The sequence below is a fragment of the Nomascus leucogenys genome, chromosome 13, assembly GCF_006542625.1.
Source record: "Nomascus leucogenys isolate Asia chromosome 13, Asia_NLE_v1, whole genome shotgun sequence".
Lineage (NCBI taxonomy): Eukaryota > Metazoa > Chordata > Mammalia > Primates > Hylobatidae > Nomascus > Nomascus leucogenys.
In genome coordinates, this window is record NC_044393.1 from 85,508,296 (window position 1) to 85,527,938 (window position 19,643).

A 19,643-nucleotide genomic window follows, 5' to 3' on the forward strand; every position below is an offset into this window, starting at 1 on the left:
TTACCTTGGGAACTTTGAAAAATGTTGATAACCGAGTGCCACTCTTAGAGACTCTGATTTTTTTTCCAGCCAGGTTTGAGGGTAGAAAATTTGGGTACAGGATTGAAAATTTTACAGTCAATTCTAATCTAGTTATACCATGATTCGTTAGCTATTATTTCTATTAAAGAGTATCCCATATTTTCTTCTTGTTAAAAAACATTTCTTCATTTTTTTTTTTTTAGCTTTCTACTGAATTTTCTTCAAGTAAATCTTTCTTTTTCTGGATGATATATAAGTTTCAGAGTACTTGCCTATTTGAAAATTTCTTATTTTGGTCTTATATATTTGATTGCCAGCTTATCTGAGTATACATTTCTTAGGGCAAAAACACATTCAAAGAAATTGTATTTCAACATCCAGTGATGTTGAGAAGTGTGATGTCAGTTTGCTTTTTAAATTATGTGGATTTATGTTGATTGTTAAAGTTTTTAATATTTTGTCTTCATTCTTGGGGTTCTAAGTTCAACAGGGTGTCCTGCTATAGGTATTTATTATTCTTAGCACTAGTAAGCTTCTTTCAATATGAATACTATTATTATCCTATATTACCTCTGGAAAATATCTTCTGATTTTTTTTTTTAACTGATTTCTAGACCTCCTTTTCTCCATCTGTTCTCTATTTCTGAAACTTCGTTACAGCAATATCCAATAAGCATGTAAGGAAAGACATTTATGTAATTTTAAATTTTCTTATAGCCACATTTAAAAACTAAAAAGTAACCACTGAAAATAGTCCAAATACATTTAAATCTAACACGTAAAAATAATTTAAATTTTATTTAGTTTTATATAAAATTTATTAAACATGTAGATAATATGAAATTTATTGAGACATTTTGCATTATTGTAATTTTTGTTAAGTTTTTGTGAATTTTACACTCTGTATTTCCTCCCACCCCTCGTCTCTCCTTTTTCTCCTTTCCCTTCTCTTCCCTTCCTCCCCTCTGTCCCTTCCCTCCTTTCTTTATATATCATACATTCATTTGCCAATAATTATGTCATATTTTGTCTTGTTAATGGGTGCAATATTTCCTCAAATCTATCTTGGGTGAAACATTATTGTTACTTCCTATTCATGAATGAAGCATGTGAGTGATTAGTACAGGTGATGGATATGTCCCATGGAAAAGATGACCATCTGTTCCACACAAATATCATGCTGACAGGAGGTCTTCTCTTGAGCTGCAGTAGAGGTGAAGAAGGCAGAGGTTTTGAAGCTTGAGGATTTTAATCTGGAGTGTGTGTGTGTGTGTGTGTGTGTGTGTGTGTGTGTGTGGTGTAGCTCTTGGACTATGAATTCCCTGGGGATGGAGAATATGTCTCCTTTTCTCTTCCTTTCCTTTCCCTTCCCTTCCCTTCCTTTTTTTTGGTGGGGGCGGTAGAGTGGTGTAGGGGTGGGGGCGGCAGTTTCTCCTCTGTCACTAAGGCTGGAGGGCAGTGGTGCAATCATAGCTCACTGTAGCCTAGACCTCTCAGGCTCAAGGAATCCTCCCACCTCAGCCTCCCGAGTAGCCAAGATTACAAGCATGTGCCACCATAGCCAGCTAATTTTTAAAATTTTTAGTAGAGATGGAGTCTCACTATGTTGCCAGAGCTGGTCTTGAACTCCTGGCCTCATGCAATCCTTTTGTCTTGGCTTCCCAGTATTGGGATTACAGGTATAAGCCGCTATGCCTGGCCTGGGAACATGCCTTTTCTATTTTTTATTATATATTGTCCAGAGTTTTACACAGTTTACTTGACAGTTAGTAGGAATTCAATAGTTTGAAATAATGAGTGATTGCTTCTTTTTATTCTTCCTTACCACTTACTTTAGTTTTCTATCTTTTGATACTTGATTTTTGCTTTTCTGTAGTCTTTTTATTTGGAAGCTACATAATTCTAACAATAGCTACCTTTATAACTTAAAAAGTGTTGGATTTAAAGCTATATGTCAAATATAAATGTGTTTGTGTGTATATATATGTAGATAAATATATATACACATACAAAATGTCCAGTATAAAAGTGAATGTGTTGACTCCCTTCATAACACATTGTAAAACTGATTAACTTATATTATCTCCTTTCTCTTCCTTTTCTACTTCTCTTTCATTGGCATATTTATGATCTTAGTCCCAGTCCACTATTAACAATTCATTATGACTATTACAGGTTTCTTTCAGGATTTATAAAATATATACATCTGTTTGTCCTCATTATGAATAATGTTATTGACCTTCTTCTACATTCAGATTTGATGCTTTCCGCCTGGTCTGTCTTTCTACAATTAAACCACTGAATTAGAGTTTTTAAAATTCTAATTCAGCTTTTGGTTCCTAGGATTTTTCATCTTCAAATGGGTGTGAAATTAAGAAAACATTAACACTCTGTTTCCTGATTTTTTGTTTGTTTAGGAAACTGTCTTCCAACTGGAATAAAAACTTAGGTGCGTGCACAGTTTTTGAGTCACATCTTTGTTTCCGAGACATTGTAGATCAATGTCCTGGCATCTAATGTTGCTTAGAAGAGGAGTCAGAGGCTGGCTCTATTTATTTTTATTGCTGAATGCCTTGCAGGTTTGGACCGGATAATTAGGAAATTCCTTTATTTTTGAGTTTCTGTAAATCTACTGGGATATGCTTTAGTGCAAATTCCTTTTAATCATCTTTCCTTTGAATCTTACATCTCAAGGTCTTTTATTTCAGGAATTTTTCCCCATATTATATATTTGGAAATTTTTTCTTCCATGTGTTCTGCAAGAGCAATTTTCTTCCTTGTCTTCCGCAAGAGCAATTATCCATAAATTTGTTTTCATTGCCTTTTCTTCATGGCGTTGTTTTCTATGTAATCATTGCAATCTCTTTATCTTTTTATTCTGAATTTCGTGTGATTTCTTCCACCCTCAAACGTTACCTTCTTATCACTGGATAGACTTACTCTACTTTAATTCAATTCTTTCCACTTTTTACAGGGTTTCAAATACTTTAAAGGTTTTAATTTTCTCTTCAGTTTCTTTCTCAGGTTTGTCAGCTACCTTTCCATTGTATTCTATTTTTGAATATCTTTTGATATCTTGCATTAGTTTTGGTGTCTTTTATCAGTTTGTTCACAGACTCTATGTTGTCTTTAAATTCCTTAGGAATACAGAGAATTTTTTCACATTTTCTTCTGTTTCCTTTGGATACATTTTCCAAAGAATTTTTCATCTATATTGCAGTTGTCTCTTTCCTTATTTTATTTCCTGTTTTGCTTATTGCCTTACACTAATGAAAGCAATTCCTTCCCAGGCTACTATTTGCCCCCAGATTTTGAAAGAAACTTTTTCTGGACTTTCCTCTTTGTTAATCTTATCATTTGAATTGTCTCCCTCAATCCTATCTCTGATTATTTTTTCTCTGTCTGGAGAATCCGTTAATTACCCTAGCCAAGGGAACTAAGAAGCTAACTACACTAGTATTTCGACACAATAAATAGATGATTAATGCATTATTACATATAAAGTTTTCTATTAAGACTTGTTAAGCTCAGACAAAACATATCCTTTCATTAAACCTTTTTCTACTATCCCACATCACAGTAATATTTTCCATTTTTGTATTCTTATGAAGCTTCCTGTTAACATGTGATGCTATGGTAAATATATACTACTGTCGGCCGGGTGTGGTGGCTCACGCCTGTAATCCCAGCAATTTGGGAGTCCCAGGCAGGTGGATCATGAGGTCAAGAGATCAAGACCATCCTGGCCAACATGGTGAAACCTCGTCTCTACCGAAAACACGAAAATTAGCCAGGCGTGGTGGCACATGCCTGTAGTACCAGCTACTCAGAAGGCTGAGGCAGGAGAATCGTTTGAACCTGGGAGGCAGAGGTTGCAGTGAGCCGAGATGGTGCCACTGCACTCCAGCCTGGTGACAGTGTGAGACTCCGTCTCAAAAGAAAAAAAAATTATACACACACACACACAGACACACACACTAATGTCATGTAATTTTCTCCTTAGTTTCTCTTGGGTCAGTCATGACTTTCCAGCTTCATGACAAGGAATACTACCTTTTACGTCTGTTTCTTCTATGACTCCAAGCACATTGTAGAGCATAATGTAAATATACCAGTAGTGATTCTTGATTGGCTTATTGTCTTAACTATTATCTTTTGGAAAGATAAGGTTCAACAATCTTTTTGATTCAAGCAATTAGATTGGAAAGGAACAAATATGTTTAGAGCATCTACAATGTCCCAATAGTTCCTTATGTCCTAGTATTTGATGGGTACTATCAAACTCATTGCATATTTTTTTATCCTTTGATAACTTAGTGTTATTGACAACATTCTGTGGATTAAAATACTGGCCCAATGATGAATTACCTCCCAAGGTCTTGCAGCTAATAAAGGATGAAATTAATAATTAAAGACATCTTTTTAACTCCAAAGCTCATGCTTTCTTATTCAAGGTGCTGATATTCCTGCCATCATTATTTCTGTAAGATATGCTTTCCATGGCTTGCAAGTTATTTCCTCAAAATTTAGACAAGATGTACCCATGTTTTAGAATTTAGTAGTTTGAAATTTGTACCTTGTATAATTAATCTGAAAAAGTTTCATAATTTTCTTTCCACTTGATCCTGACACTCCTAAGATATGGAACTGATCCTCATTATCCAAAATGACTGCTAGGTCTACAGCCATCACTCATGTTAACAAGCAGAATGATGGAGGAGGAGGGAAAGATAGAACTTCATTGAAATCATGTAGCCACTTCTAGCTGTTGTTTAAAGCTGATTTTTTAGGTGTCCATAGGACCTTTAAAGAATGGGCAGAGGAATCAGATGGCAATTTGGGTTGGCAGAAATTCTTATAAAAATCACTGCAGCCTAGGAGAACTGGAACTAGATTGTGTGACTAGATCTTGTTAACTACAGCAATCATCATCCTGTGGATTCAGAAGATATTAAAAGAAATGAAGAATAATTGACAATATTTTATGCTAAAATGCATATTTGAAGAGACTATTATGAAAGAATTGTGTGTAACAGGGTTCCCCTTCTCAGAAATATCTCTCCTTACTAAATGAGGGGATACCTTAACTTCGAGTTGATCTTTCATTTCGTTCATTCAACAATTTTAATGGCTTTGTTAAGATATAATTCACCTACCATAGTATGCATCCATTTAAATTGTATAGTACAGTGGTTTTTAGTATACGGTAGTTCCCCCTTATCTGCAAGGGTTGTATTTCAGGACCCTTCAGTGGATGCCTGAAACTCTGGATAGTACTGAATCTTAACTATACCATGTTTTTTCCTATAGATACAAACCTAGGATAAAGTTTAATTTATAAATTAGGCACAGTAAGAGATTAACAACTACTTATAAAATAAAACAATTATAACAACATGCTGTAATAAAAAATACGTAAATGTGGTCTCTCTATGCTGCTAAGTAACTATGGGTTGGGTAGCATAGATTGCGTGGGTGGGTGGTCCAGACAAAGGAATGATTCACATTCCATGCAGGGGTGAAGTGTGATACTTCACACTACTCAGGATGGTGTTCAATTTAAAATTTATGAATTGTGTATTTCCGGAGATTTTCATTTAATATTTTCATACTGTAGTAGGCAGTGGGAGTACTATATTTACAGAGTTTCACTATCACCACCACCGTCTAATTTTTGAGTATTTTCATTATCACAAAAGCCCCATATCCATTAGCAGTCTCTCTCCATTCCTCACTGCTCCCCTACTCTTCTCTGCTGCAGGCTTAGGCATCACTTATCATCTTTGGATCTCTATAGATTTGTTAATTATGGATATTTGACATTTATGGAGTCATACAATACAACTCTTTAGTGACTAGCTTCTTTCCCTTAGCATAAAAATTTCAAGGTTCATCCATATTGTAGCAGGGACCAATAATTCATTCAACAACTATTTTTGAGTGTGAGTTGTATACCAGGCTCTCTAACTAGGAATGTAACTACAAATGGGGGAACATGATGCCTGTCCTCATACAGCTTGAAACCTAGTGGGAAGATTTTAAACAAATAGTCACATAATTAGTTGACATAAAGCTATTATGAGAACCCATGCAAAGATATCAAAGTAACTTGAGATGTTAAAGACTGTAGGTGAAAATCATATACAAATCCAGATCTCACCTATGAGAAAGATTTGGCCAAAGAAAGAGACAGCAACGTATAATTATTGAGCTCCTGCTGTATATACTAAGCAAAATACAAGGTCAGAAACTAGAGAGATAAAGGTCAAGGTTATTCTATTGAAGCAGTTTATAACACAGTGAGGCATGAAAATAAATCAATACAAGCTGGTAGTATTGTGATCAATTCCATAAAAGTGATATACTTGGTGATTAGGAAATTGGAGGAAAGGCACCTGGCATGGCTAGCAGACTGAGGTTTAGGGAAGTCTTCGTGTGAAACATGGTGCATCAGCTGAGCTCTAACAGACAAGAAGCTGCCCACTTGATGAATGATGAGAAGGCTGCTCCAAGCAAAAGAAACAAAATCATCAGAGCCTTGAGATAACAAGAGAGCAGGCTGCTTTTAGGAAGTGCATCCAGTAACAGAGCTTCTAGAAAGTGCTATGATTAATTCAGGGATCTGTAATGGGCTCTAATCTTCTATCTATTTTCTAACATCATACAGATTTGGATTATCTCCAGTCATGAGAGATGTAGCTTCAAATCTTGAATGTGTTCATTTTATGCAAAACATTTTAATAAAAGCTTCAGTATTCTAAGAATGTAACTACCTCATCACATGAGATTGTTCTGCACTGGTGCGTGTTAAAATGAATCATTGTGTGTAGCACTTATTCCATATCCGGGAGATTACTCTGTAGATCCGCATTTAGTTAGGCTGATTGAATTTGGTTCGCATTATCCACATTATTGTGGAACTAATAATGGACGTGTGTTTCATTCTTCACTGGCAAGGCATTCTAGTTATAACACTCTAGCCACAGCTAGAACTGGAGCTCAAGAGATAGTTTTAATAAAATATCCCATTTATAGTTTATAGTGAAAAAACACCCCTCTGGTATAAAGACTTAAGTTTACAGAAATTTAACTTGGTGACTGAAGGGATATTTTGTTGAGTTATACTACCTAGATCTTTGAGAAAAAGGTTAGAGGAGAGAGAATTCAGGGTTTGTGACTAGGAACTCTTGATCAGGCATTCAGCTTTCAGACAGCCTTAGAGCTGTCACAAAGAAGATCTAATCTATTGGCTGAATAAGAAAACTCATGAGCCTCAGATTCAAATCAGGAATTTGTCTAGGGTGTACTTTGGCCCTAACTCTACTTCTGTGCTCTATTTCTAGAACATAATATGGAGTGTGAATAATGGAACAGGTCTGGAAGCCAACTTTGTATGATCAGCCCACTGAACCCTCCTCACAGAAAACCCACTTAGCCTTTATGATTCAGAATATGTTGGAGGGAGAACAGGAGCTGTTGCTATTGTTTTTAAGATCTCTGAAAAATTTGTCCTCCAACATCTCTTACACAATTAGAGCATCCTAATGTATAAAATAATTCACCTAATTTTCATCTGAAAGTTTGGAGAAATCTATATGTCTCTGGACTGCACTGTGGGTGCCCATCTTTAAGCCATCTTGTCTCTACTCTCATTCCAACCATTAACTCCTCCAGGAGTTTTCTACCATTTTTTTTTGGTGTTTATTTTTTACCTGGTGCCTTAGGGAATAATGAAAAATGAATAACATTTAGCAGCAGGGATTGCTAAAATGTATCTTCATATATATAAATACAGAAAAGGGATGGTACAGGGTTTGTTTATTCAATAAATGGTTCTTGAGCAGCTACTATGGGCAGTTCCTGTTTTAAGTTCTGGCAATCAGTAGTGAACAAGAGACAAAGTCGTTAACCTCATGGAACATGTGTCCCGGTGTTTAATTACAGTCTAGGAAGGGCACAGGATTGAGAAGAAATGCTCTGGCAAGATGAGGCTCCTTAATATTTCTGGTCCTTGCTCTCTGGTATTTGTGTTCAGAACACGCAGAGGTTAGAGTGGTTGTATTTAGGTGACAGGTGTAGAAGAAGGCTTCTGTATAGGAAGTCATAAAAGGAACTTGACCCAAGATATGGAAACAACTGAAGTATGCATCAATAGATGAACAGATTTTTTTAAATGTGGTAAATATACATAATGGAATACTTCAGAAATAAAAAGATAAAATCCTGTCATTTGTGGAAACATGCATTAACCTGGAAGATATTCTATTAAGTGAAATAAGCCAGGAACAGAGAAACAAATACCACACGATCTCACTTTTATTGAGGATCTTAAAAAGTTGAACTTACAGAAGTAGAGCATAAAATGGTGGTTTCCAGAGGCTGGGGGAAGGGCGTTGAATGAGGAAAGGGAGACATTGGTCAAAGGGTACAAAGTTTCGGATAGGAATAAATTCTGGTGATATATTGCACAGCATGGTTACTACAGTTAATATATTGCATATTTCAAAGCAGCTGAAAGAGAGGATTTCAAATGTTCTCATCACAAGAAAAGAATAAATATTTAAGGTGATGCATATGCCAATTAGCCTGATTGGAATATTTTACAATGTTTACATCTTAAAACACTACATTGTACCCGACAAATAAGCACAACACAATTGTCAATTAAAATTATATATATTTTAAAAGAGGAACTTGAACTTAACCAGGAGACATTTCCATAGCAGACCCATGCTAATGAGTTGACTATTCCTTGTGTGAAATGTAATCTGACTTCCATCTAATATTACATGCTTATTTCAATTTTGCTATCCTTTAGCCTTTTCTAAAGTCTCATCTTAAACTACTTATTCTTTTCTAGGTTTCTAATGAACTTATTGCCCTTCTTCTGTTAAAGTAGCTTGATAATTCCATGATCCTTGTCTCCAGGGATAGATAAAACAAAACTCAAAAAAAGTTTCTCTCTGAGGTATGTTTCAAAAGCTTAGATCCTAAGGAAAAATAAAATCACTTACAACAAAGCTGGGCACAATGGCACCTGTAGTCCCAGTTACTCTAGAGGCTGAGGCAAGAGGATCTCTTGAGCTCAGGAATTTGAGACCAGCCTGGGCAACACAGTGAGACATAAAATAATAAGTAAAATAAAATCACTTACAACAAAGGTAGCAAGATTGAGACAGTTCAGTGAAAGCAACTGGAGCAGAGTCATCAATTTCTCAAGACTAGCTATTTCCCCCGAATAAATCCTGGGGTGAAGAACTCCTAGATAGGTTTTTGGGATCTGAGAAGATGATTATTTGAATCCATTCTGAGGTAGAGCTCCCATGTAAGACGGTAAGATGCTGGAAAAGAAATGGCTGAATGATGCATCTGGGCAGAGGTAGTCTTAGGTAATCTCAGTTTCCCAAGCCCTGGCATATTGTCAAAGCAACAAAATGGTTGCTCTGCAATTCAGATGGTGGAGGCATAATAGAGCTGTCAGACACAAAGGTGCCATGTGAACAGAAATGAGCTTCATATCTGTGGCAGCCTGTGTGGTCAGGTCTACAAAGCCCTGGAGTAATGATATCACAGGATCCTTGGGGTGTTACTTCACCAGCTGAAATCTCTGTGACTGGAAGCACCTTCTGAGTATTGTTAGTGCTTGCTGGGCTCATTCCGCCCACTGAGTCCAGCAGACTCCACTTGGCTCATGCTCCTGGCCCAGATCCCACACCTGCCAAGGATGAGCCAGACATGGAGTGGTGAGGGGTGAGTGAGCAAGTGTGGGGTCCAGTAACTGTGCACAGCTATGTGTGTCACCTGCAGTAGAGTGGGCAGCTCCAGGCATTGGCACAGGTGCCATCTCTTCAAGGCTGTGGCTGGACTAGGCGTATGGCAAGCAGCTTCCACTGCAGGCACCAGGGAATGCAGTGGCACCTGGGAGCTTGCAGATGTCAGGAACTGCAGAGCCCCAAAGAGGGTGGGCCACTACCCTGCCCTGGTACAGCTACAGCTCTTCTCTCCTTGTCACCTGCAATGTGGTGAGCAGGGGGCATGTTTCAGCCCTGTCTGTGTTACAGCTCTTTTAGTCTCGCCATTCAGTAGGTCCTGAGTTCTTGTTTCATGTCCAGGAAGAATGAGGTATGCGGACAACTGGAGTAAGGCAGAGAGGAGCTTCACTGAGCAACAGAACAGCTCCCAGAAGACCCAGAGTGGGTAGCTGCTTTCTGCAGGCAGATCTTCCCATTGAGTATCCATCTCTCAATTCAGAGGAGACCCAGAGTGGGTAGCTTCTTTCCACAGAGGTCTCTCTGAGTCTGGCTGAGTCCAGGGGTTTTATGGGCTTCAGAAGAAAGAGTGTGCTGATTGGTCCATGGGTAGCCACGGGTGGGCCCAGGAAAAGAATCCTAAGTTCTCACTTGGGGCCTGTGAACTCCACCTAGAACTGACAGCCCAGCCCCCATGCTTCAGGCTGTCCCTGGCTTCAAGGTGGAACTTCACTGGGGACCCACTTCTTTCTACTCAGGAGCCTGTCTGCCTTCTGCCACCATCAATCATATCGTCCATGGCAACCAGGTTATTCCTGCTGAGGGGCACCTGCAGGACTGCGCTAAGCTGTCCTCAGCCCTACCCCAGGCTCTCTCCTGTGCTTGTTGGCAGCCACAGTCCATAGGGGGCTGAAATGGCAAAGGGTTGCTGTGTCAGCACCACCCCAAGCATGTGCACACCCAGCTGGGTTGTGACAGCACCTGGGCTTGGCCTCAACTTTGCTCCAGATTTGGAGCAGTTGCCAGGAGTGAGGAGAGGCCAGGCCCAGGAGCAGGAGCAGACATTTCTGAGCCTGTGTGAGAAGTGGGGCTTCCTGGGTCCCCAAGAGCACAGGGATGCCTGGGTCCACAGCTGCAGCTGTGCCCAGAAGGGTAGGGATCCTACCCTTTCAACTCAGAAGGGGGCTGGTCTCCTGCCTATTTCCAGCTCCTGACAGATCCATGGAGTGTTCATCCCCAGCTGCAACTCCCCTGCTGCAGCTGGCATCTTTACAGCAGCTGCTCCAGATTGGCCACCACTGCCATCAATGAGGGGTGCCTTAAGGGGTTCATGTTTGGTCAGTTTATACTGACTGTCTTGTGTTGCTTCTCCCTGACAGACCCACTCTAATATACCCATAGAAGTTCTGATATCTGGTATTTACATGAATCTCCCATGGCAGAAACACATCTACGGCTGAACAAAGGTCCTAAATAGAAACAAATGGAAAGAAGGAAGGAAGGAGAGAGGAAAGGAAGGGAGGGAGGGAAGATATTTTGTAGACTGAGATTCCTACTTGCTTTACTCGATTTAGTATTTCAGCCTTGTCTCAGTGAAGCTGGAGACCATTATGAAAAGGGTCTTGTGAATCAGCTTAAGAGTGTTTTAAAGCAGCCTAGCTCCTCCTCCTCTCCAGAGCAATAGTAGAGTGAGTCACTATTCATAGAGAGGATGATTCATGAGAAATGTATGGTGATTCTGGTGTAGATCATGTTTCTCATGTGGAGGACTTCCCTTTGTTTCCAATGTGGTAGATCTGGCTTTTCATTAGAAAGATGGTGGGTTAGTCCATTTCGCATTGCTATAAGGGAATATCTCAGGTTGGGTAATTTGTAAGAAGAAGTTTATTTGGGTTATGGTCCTGCAGACTGTATAAGAAGCATGGGGCTGGCATCTGCTTCTGATGGGGCCTCAGAAAGCTTCCAATCATGGGGGAAGGCAAAAGAGAACAGGTGTATCACTTGGCCAGAGAAGGGTACCAGAGAGAGAGGAGAGGTGCCATGTCTTTAAATAATCAGCTCTCAAATGAACTCACTCATTACTGTGAGGACTGCACTAAGACATTCATGAGGGATCTGCCCCCATAATCCAAACACCTCCCACCAGGCCCCAACTCCAGTATTGGGGATCACATTTCAACATGAGATTTGGAGAGGACAAATATCCAAACTATATCAGGTAGTGATTTTTTTTTCTACGCAGTATGTCTGATAACTTTATAGTATTTGGATGTCATTGCATTCTACTGTGCCTTGTTTCCTCCAGAGTCTTCCACTAGTCCCTTATTCCTTTCAAAAGAGAATAATAGCACTTATATGCATAAAAGTCACAAACTAAATTTAAACTACTTTCCACTTACATTCGGTTTTCATGTATTTCACTACTTACTATAAACATATCCTTGGCATACTGTAAAATACAGAATCGGGGTCCTGGGAGGTCAGGCTCCAAATTGTGACCTTTAAATTGTTACTTCTTACTTTTTCTTTATCTTCCCAGTCAGTGTCTTAAATTAGAGTTCTTTTATTGGTAAGAATAAAGAAGACATTTCTTTACCATAGCCAAGGATATGGGGGTGGGAGGGCGGGTGTTGAGAAGCAGCAGTATAGAAAAATCTGTACTTTTAGTGTATATTGATACTGTTGAAATTACTTCTTAGATTCCTGGCAAATACTGGGAATTCCTGTCTCAAAATAATGTGGTGAAAAAACTTTTATCCATCTTTATTTTAGCTTAATTTTATCTCTAAGCACCTCTCTGAGTTTTTTTATTGTTCTCTGTTTTTGAGTTATTAAGATCTGATAATGGTTAGTAAAGAAGAAATCTGAAAAAGCACTAATGTTTCTCATTTAAAAGTCACAAAAAAGAACATGGGAAGTGGTTATTAAATTCTTTGTTAGATTGTTAAATGAAGTAGAAGGTTAAATAGAAAATCTGTTGGGTTTAAATTATTGGGAAGATGTGCATTTATAGTGTCATTGAATAATTTTATCTTCACTTTTGAATTCTTTATTTTAAAATGTCTTTCTCAATAAGATATTTGGGCTGATAACAGTGAGGCTAGAGGGAGAGGAAATAACTTATTCGTAATGTGGAAGAGAGAGCTGATATTAGTTATCTGGGTTCATTGGTGATATTAATCCATACGGATTCATGGAGTTCTAAATAAGAAGCAGAAGGAAAATCCAGTGGGGGAATTATTCTGAAGTTCGTATTTCATTCCAGCCTCTAGAAAGTAAGGCTATAAAGTAGTTGGGGCAGGCTTTATGAGGAAAAGGTGGGCATGAGGTCTGCTTTACTAATTTGTATTGTATTAAAGGAATGTCTGTGTGCTCTGGCAATGAGTTCTATGTTATCTCTCAGTTTGGTATATTGATGTCACCCTACTTCATGCTCTGTGCCTCAGAGTGCTTCTCTGGAGGTTTCTGATACTATTGCAAAGAGGTGTCTCTGCTTCTGAATAGTTATTTGTCTTATTCTTTATGTCATAAGCCCCATACAAAGTATCACTGATTACAAAGGACTGGAGCAAGCCCTGCAAATGCCTGAATAGAATTTTCCTAACTGGCGAGAGGTTGAATCAACATTTCCCCTCTCAACTCAGAAAACAAGTGTGTAATGGATAGACAAATTAGCACCTTCCAGAAATGTGGTAATGAAGAATGTAATAGAAGGAAAATAAGCTCAACTCTCAAGAAAGGTAATAAAAATAAAGAGAAAGCTAAATTTTCCTTATTTACCATGATAGAGCTGACCTTCTCTAATGTCAACATTAAAAAGGTTTAAAATGTCACTATTTTACTTGGACTTCTGATGTCAGCTCAAATTTTAATTCTAACATACATTTGCAATGCAAGTTTGAAACGAGCAATGTATATGCGATTTCATTTTAATTAAGCCATCTTAGAATGATGGCACTAAAAAAGCACCTGCTTTAAGACACAGGGTTGTGCCTATTTCCTTCCGTTCCTATTCCTGCTCAAGACTGTCATTCTATGCTGCCTTTTGAGTTTCTAGCTATTTAAAGTAAAAGTTTTTATCAGGCTTGATGTCACTGTTGAACATTCATAGCCATATTTTGGCAAGGAAACCAGAGCCTGGCAGTCTTTTTCTATAATTTTATATAATGCAAGAGGGCTTAATGCCCCTATTATAGAACTGATTCTATTATACTCTCCTTTCCAGAACTAATGGAGCACTTGACTTATTCATGTTAAAGAAAATGATTGGATATGAAAAGCTTCCAAACCCTGTTTCTTGCCAGGATGAAAACTGCTCTGTTCTTTATACTGACCAGAAAAGTCACCCTTTAATTAAGTTTATTGTGATTTTTCACCTGCCAGGAAGTCCTGTACAATGCACATAAAAGCCCATTTGTTGGAAACTATTTTAGATCTCTCTTTAAAACCTTTATTTTAAAATATACAATAATGATAGCTAACATTTACTGAGTCCTTACAACATTACAAATACTCTTTCAGTTCTTTATATGACTTGATTAAAATCTCACAAAACCCTAAGAACCTAGGTACTGTTATTGTCACTATTTTATAGATGAAGAAAGTAAGGTTTGAAGAATTTGAATAGATAATAGAGTAGAGATTTAAATATATACCATCTGAGTTATTAACGACTCTGCTAAGCTCTTTTTTTCACTTGGCTAAGAACCTAAAAAAGTGAATTAAGCTTGTAGATTTGGAAGCAATACATTTATTAAAAATTTACTGAGTGGCTAATGTTTGCAGCATAATTATAGTAGCAAAGTAGGCTAGATACTAATGCAGGTAAAATATAGTTGCTTAGTTAAGTAAACTTTTCATTCAGCAAATTAGATAAGAAGGAACTAAGCTAATTAAAATGTAAGGTAGTGGGTATTGTGCTATACTACAAGTACAAATTGAATAGCAGGCTCAGAAGTATAAATTTATAATTATTCTTACAGCATCAGGTAAAGTTTTATGGAAAAGGTGACAATTGAGCATGCCCTTGAAGATTTGTGGAAGGCTTGGACAAGTACAGTCTTGGAGATGCAGTTTCAGGGTAGAGGAAAATGTATACATCACAGAAAAGAAAGGCCAGGCTTGTTTCTAAATTGCTTATTTTAGTAAGGGAGGGAGTCAGTTTGAAATTTTTATAGCATGAAGGTAGCATAGAATGAGATAATATTAGATTTGGATGAATCCACAGAGATGGTTTCCTCTACAGAATTTTCAGTGATGTAGAAATCAAATCCCAAATAAATATTTTGCATCTATTTTATTTTTATGAGTGCTTATTGCAGAAAGAAAGAAGGTTGCAAGAGAAACATTAACTTGAAAAAGAAAAATGACATTCATCTTACGGATGAAATAATTATTTATAGATGAAATTTCATCTTATATAATAATTGAATGTTCAATTTGGGAATTTACATTCCCGTGAAGAACCAATGAAGTTTTTTCTTTAAGTATGCTTGGCAGTCTATGCTGGTCTCTGGACTCAGACCAGAATTTAAATTCTACTTCTCACCTCTAGCACTCACTCACTGTATGATTTGGGGCAAGTTCATTAATCTGTCTGCTAATGGTAAAACTATTTCCCTTAAAGATTTACTTGAGTATAGCTTAGATATTGTGTGTGAATTATTTAGCTAATATGTGGCATGGAGTAAGGATATCATTCACGTTCAAGTTTTATATCCATGGCTTGATAAAATTGGGTTTTAGAATAATAACTGATGACAATGTAGGTCATATTTTTCAAGATGTAGACATTGGAAACAGGTTGGGAGACATTATAAAATACCAAGAAAGAGGTGAAAAGTTACTAAACTGGATAATTAAGAGAAGAAATATGGGTCAAAACCCATAGAATGTGGCCACTGATTAGATATGGAGAGTTCATAAAGGAAGTGTAGACAATAACTCTGATCCTCAGAACATGAATGACTAAGAGAATAGTGAAGACATTGCTTGATATAGGGTGCAAGAGTCAAGACACAGGTTGGGAATGTGCTTGAGGAGTTTCAGATTGTACATTTTGTGGGAGGTCTTTTGAAGGTAGCTGGAAAGATTTAAAGATTAAGAGGGAATCTGGAATTAGAAAACAAGCCCAAGAGTAATCTGTGGAATCAAAAATCATATCTGTGAAAGGACATTTTAGGAAGGTCTGCAAAATAGAAAAGGATGAGGAAAGAGAAGACAGCAAAGAAGAATGAAAATTGCAAAAAAGTTCATCAACTGAGTGTATAGCAAGGAAGTGATGACATGATTTCCACAAAAAGGCACTGTTGAGTGTTCTGCTGCTGCAGAAGGGGAAAAACACTAGGAAGTGCCTACTGGATTTATGTTGCTGACTTTTAGGACGGCAATTACTTTTTAAAAATATTGAGATTGAAGACAGTTTATCTTAAATTGTGGAATGACCAGAAGAAGATTAGAAGCAGGATATAACCAACATTTTAGTTTCCATAGTTAGTACAAAAGATGGTGTAATGAGGGCAAGTAGCATTCAAGTCAGGTTTATTTTTATAGAGAATGTCTGAGTATTTATGAAGAATGGTCCACAGGTGAAAAATGAATTGAAGATACATAAAGATCCCCAGGGGAAGCTTTTTTGAACATGACATAGGGTAACATCAGGTGTAAAGTCTGAAGGATTTACTCTGAAAAATAACAAGAATAGGGCGAGGCCAAGATGGCTGACTAGAAGTGGGCAATCCCAGGCTCCCATCTAAAAGAACCATAACAGCATGCAAATCCTGCACCAGCAACTGAGGTATCCAGGTTCTGTCATCAGAATTGACTAGGCTGCTGGTGTGACCCATAGAGAAGAAGGAAGGGCAGTGTGGTAAGGTGGCCCACCTGAGAGCCACGTGGGGCAGGAGCCAAGAGAGGTGGTGAGTGAGCATACTACCCAAGAAGGATTACCCAGAAGGGCATTACATAATGGTAAATAGATCAGTTCAACAAGAAGAGCTAACTATCCTAAATATACATGCACCCAACACAGGAGCACCCAGATTCATAAAGCAAGTTCTTAGACACCTACGAAGAGACTTAGATTCCCACACATTAATAGTGGGAGATTATAACATCCTACTGTCAATATTAGACAGATCAATGGGAGAGAAAATTAACAAAGATATTCGGGACTGAAACTCAGCTATGGATCAAGTGGACCTAATACACATCTACAGAACTCTCCACCCCAAATCAACAGAATATACATTCTTCTCAGTGCCACATGACACTTATTCTAAAATCAACCATATAATTGGAAGTAAAAGACCTCTCAGCAAATGCAAAAGAACTGAAATTATAACAAACAGCCACTCAAACCACAGTGCAATCAAATTAGAACTCAAGATTAAGAAACTCACTCAAAACCACACAACTGCATGGAAATTGAACTACCTGCTCCTGAGAGACTCCTGGGTAAATAATGAAATTAAGGTAGGAATCAAGAAGTTCTTTGAAACAATTGAGAACAAAGAGACAATGTGCCAGAATCTCTGAGACACAGCTAAAACAGTGTTAAGAGGGAAATTTATAGCACTAAATGCCCACATCAGAAAGCTAGAAAAATCTTAAATCGACACCCTGACATACAATTAAAAGAGCTAGAGAAGCAAGAGCAAACAAAACCCAAAGCTAGCAGGAGACAAGAACAACTAAGATCAGTAGAACTGAAGGAGGTAGAGACCCAAAATCCCCTCAGAAAAGTCAATGAATTCAGGAGACTATTTTTTGAAAAAAATTTATAAAATAGACTACTAGCTAGATTAATAAAGGAGAGAGAATCAAATAGACACAGTAAAAAATGATAAAGGGGATATCACCACTGACCCCATAGAACTATAGACTATCAGTGAATACTATAAACAACTCTATGCAAATAAAATAGAAAATCTAGAAGAAATGGATAAATTCTTGGACACACACATGCTCCCAAGACTAAACCACGAAGAAGTCAAATTCCTGAATAGACCAATAACAAATTCTGAAATTGAGGCAGTAATTAATAGCCTACCAACCAAAAAAAGCCCAGGACAAGATGGATTCACAGCTGAATACTACCAGAGATACAAAGAAAAGCTGGTACCATTCCTTCTGCAGCTATTCCAAACAACTGAAAAGGAGGGACCCCTCTCTAACTCATTTTATGAGGCTAGTATCATCCTGATGCCAAAACCTGGCAGAGACACAGCAAAAGAATAAAACTTCAGGCCAATATCTCTGATGAACATTGATGTAAAAATCCTCAGTATGATACTGGCAAACTGAATCCAGCAGCACATCAAAAAGTTTATCCACAACGAAGAAGTCAGTTTCATCCCTGAGATGCCAGGCTGATTCAACATATGAAAATCAATGTAATTCATCACATAAACAGAACCAATGAGAAAAACCACATGATCTAAAATTCATATGGAACCAAAAAGAGCCCCCATAGCCAAAGCAAGACTAATCAAAATGAACAAATCTGGAGGCATCACACTACCTGATTTCAAACTATACTGTAAGGCCATAGTCACCAAAACAGTGTGGTATTGGTATAAAAATAGGCACATAGACCAATGGAACAGAATAGAGAACCCAGAAATAAATAGAAATACTTACAGCCAACTGATCTTCAACAAAGCAAACAAAAACATACAGTGGGGAAAGGACACTCTTCAACAAATGGTGCTGGAATAATTGGCTCGCTACATATAGGAGAATGAAACTGAATCCTCATCTCTCACCTTAAAGAAAAATCAACTCAGTCTTTAATCCATCTTGAATTAATTTTTGTATAAGGTGCAAGGAAGGGATCCAGTTTCAGCCCTCTACATATGGCTAGCCAGTTTTCCCAGCACCATTTATTAAATAGGGAATCCATTCCCCATTGCTTGTTTTTGTCAGGTTTGTCAAAGATCAGATAGTTGTAGATATGCGGCATCATTTCTGAGGGCTCTGTTCTGTTCCATTGATCTAGGTCTCTGTTGTGGTACCAGTACCATGCTGTTTTGGTTACTGTAGCCTTGTAGTATAGTTTGAAGTCAGGTAGCGTGATGCCTCCAGCTTTGTTCTTTTGGCTTAGGATTGACTTGGCCCTGGATTAAAGACTTAAATGTTAGACATAAAACCATTAAAATCCTACAAGAAAACCTAGGCAATACCATTCAGGACATAGGCGTGGGCAAGGACTTCATGTCTAAAACACCAAAAGCAATGGCAACAAAAGCCAAAATTGACAAATGGGATCTAATCAAACTAAAGAGCTTCTGCACAGCAAAAGAAACTACCATCAGAGTGAACAGGCAACCTACAGAATGGGAGAAAATTTTTGCAACCTACTCATCTGACAAAGGGCTAATATCCAGAATCTACAATGAACTCAAACAAATTTACAAGAAAAAAAGAACCCCATCAAAAAGTGGGCAAAGGACATGAACAGACATTTCTCAAAAGAAGACATTTATGCAGCCAAAAAACACGTGAAAAAATGCTCATCATCACTGGCTATCAGAGAAATGCAAATCAAAACCACAGTGAGATACCATCTCACACCAGTTAGAATGGTCATCATTAAAAAGTCAGGAAACAACAGGTGCTGGAGAGGATGTGGAGAAATAGGAACACTTTTACACTGTTGGTGGGACTGTAAACTAGTTCAACCATTGTGGAAGTCAGTGTGGCGATTCCTCAGGGATCTAGAACTAGAAATACCATTTGACCCGGCCATCCCATTACTGGGTATATACCCAAAGGACTATAAATCATGCTGCTATAAAGACACATGCACACGTATGTTTATTGCAGCATTATTCACAATAGCAAAGAGTTGGAACCAACCCAAATGTCCAACAA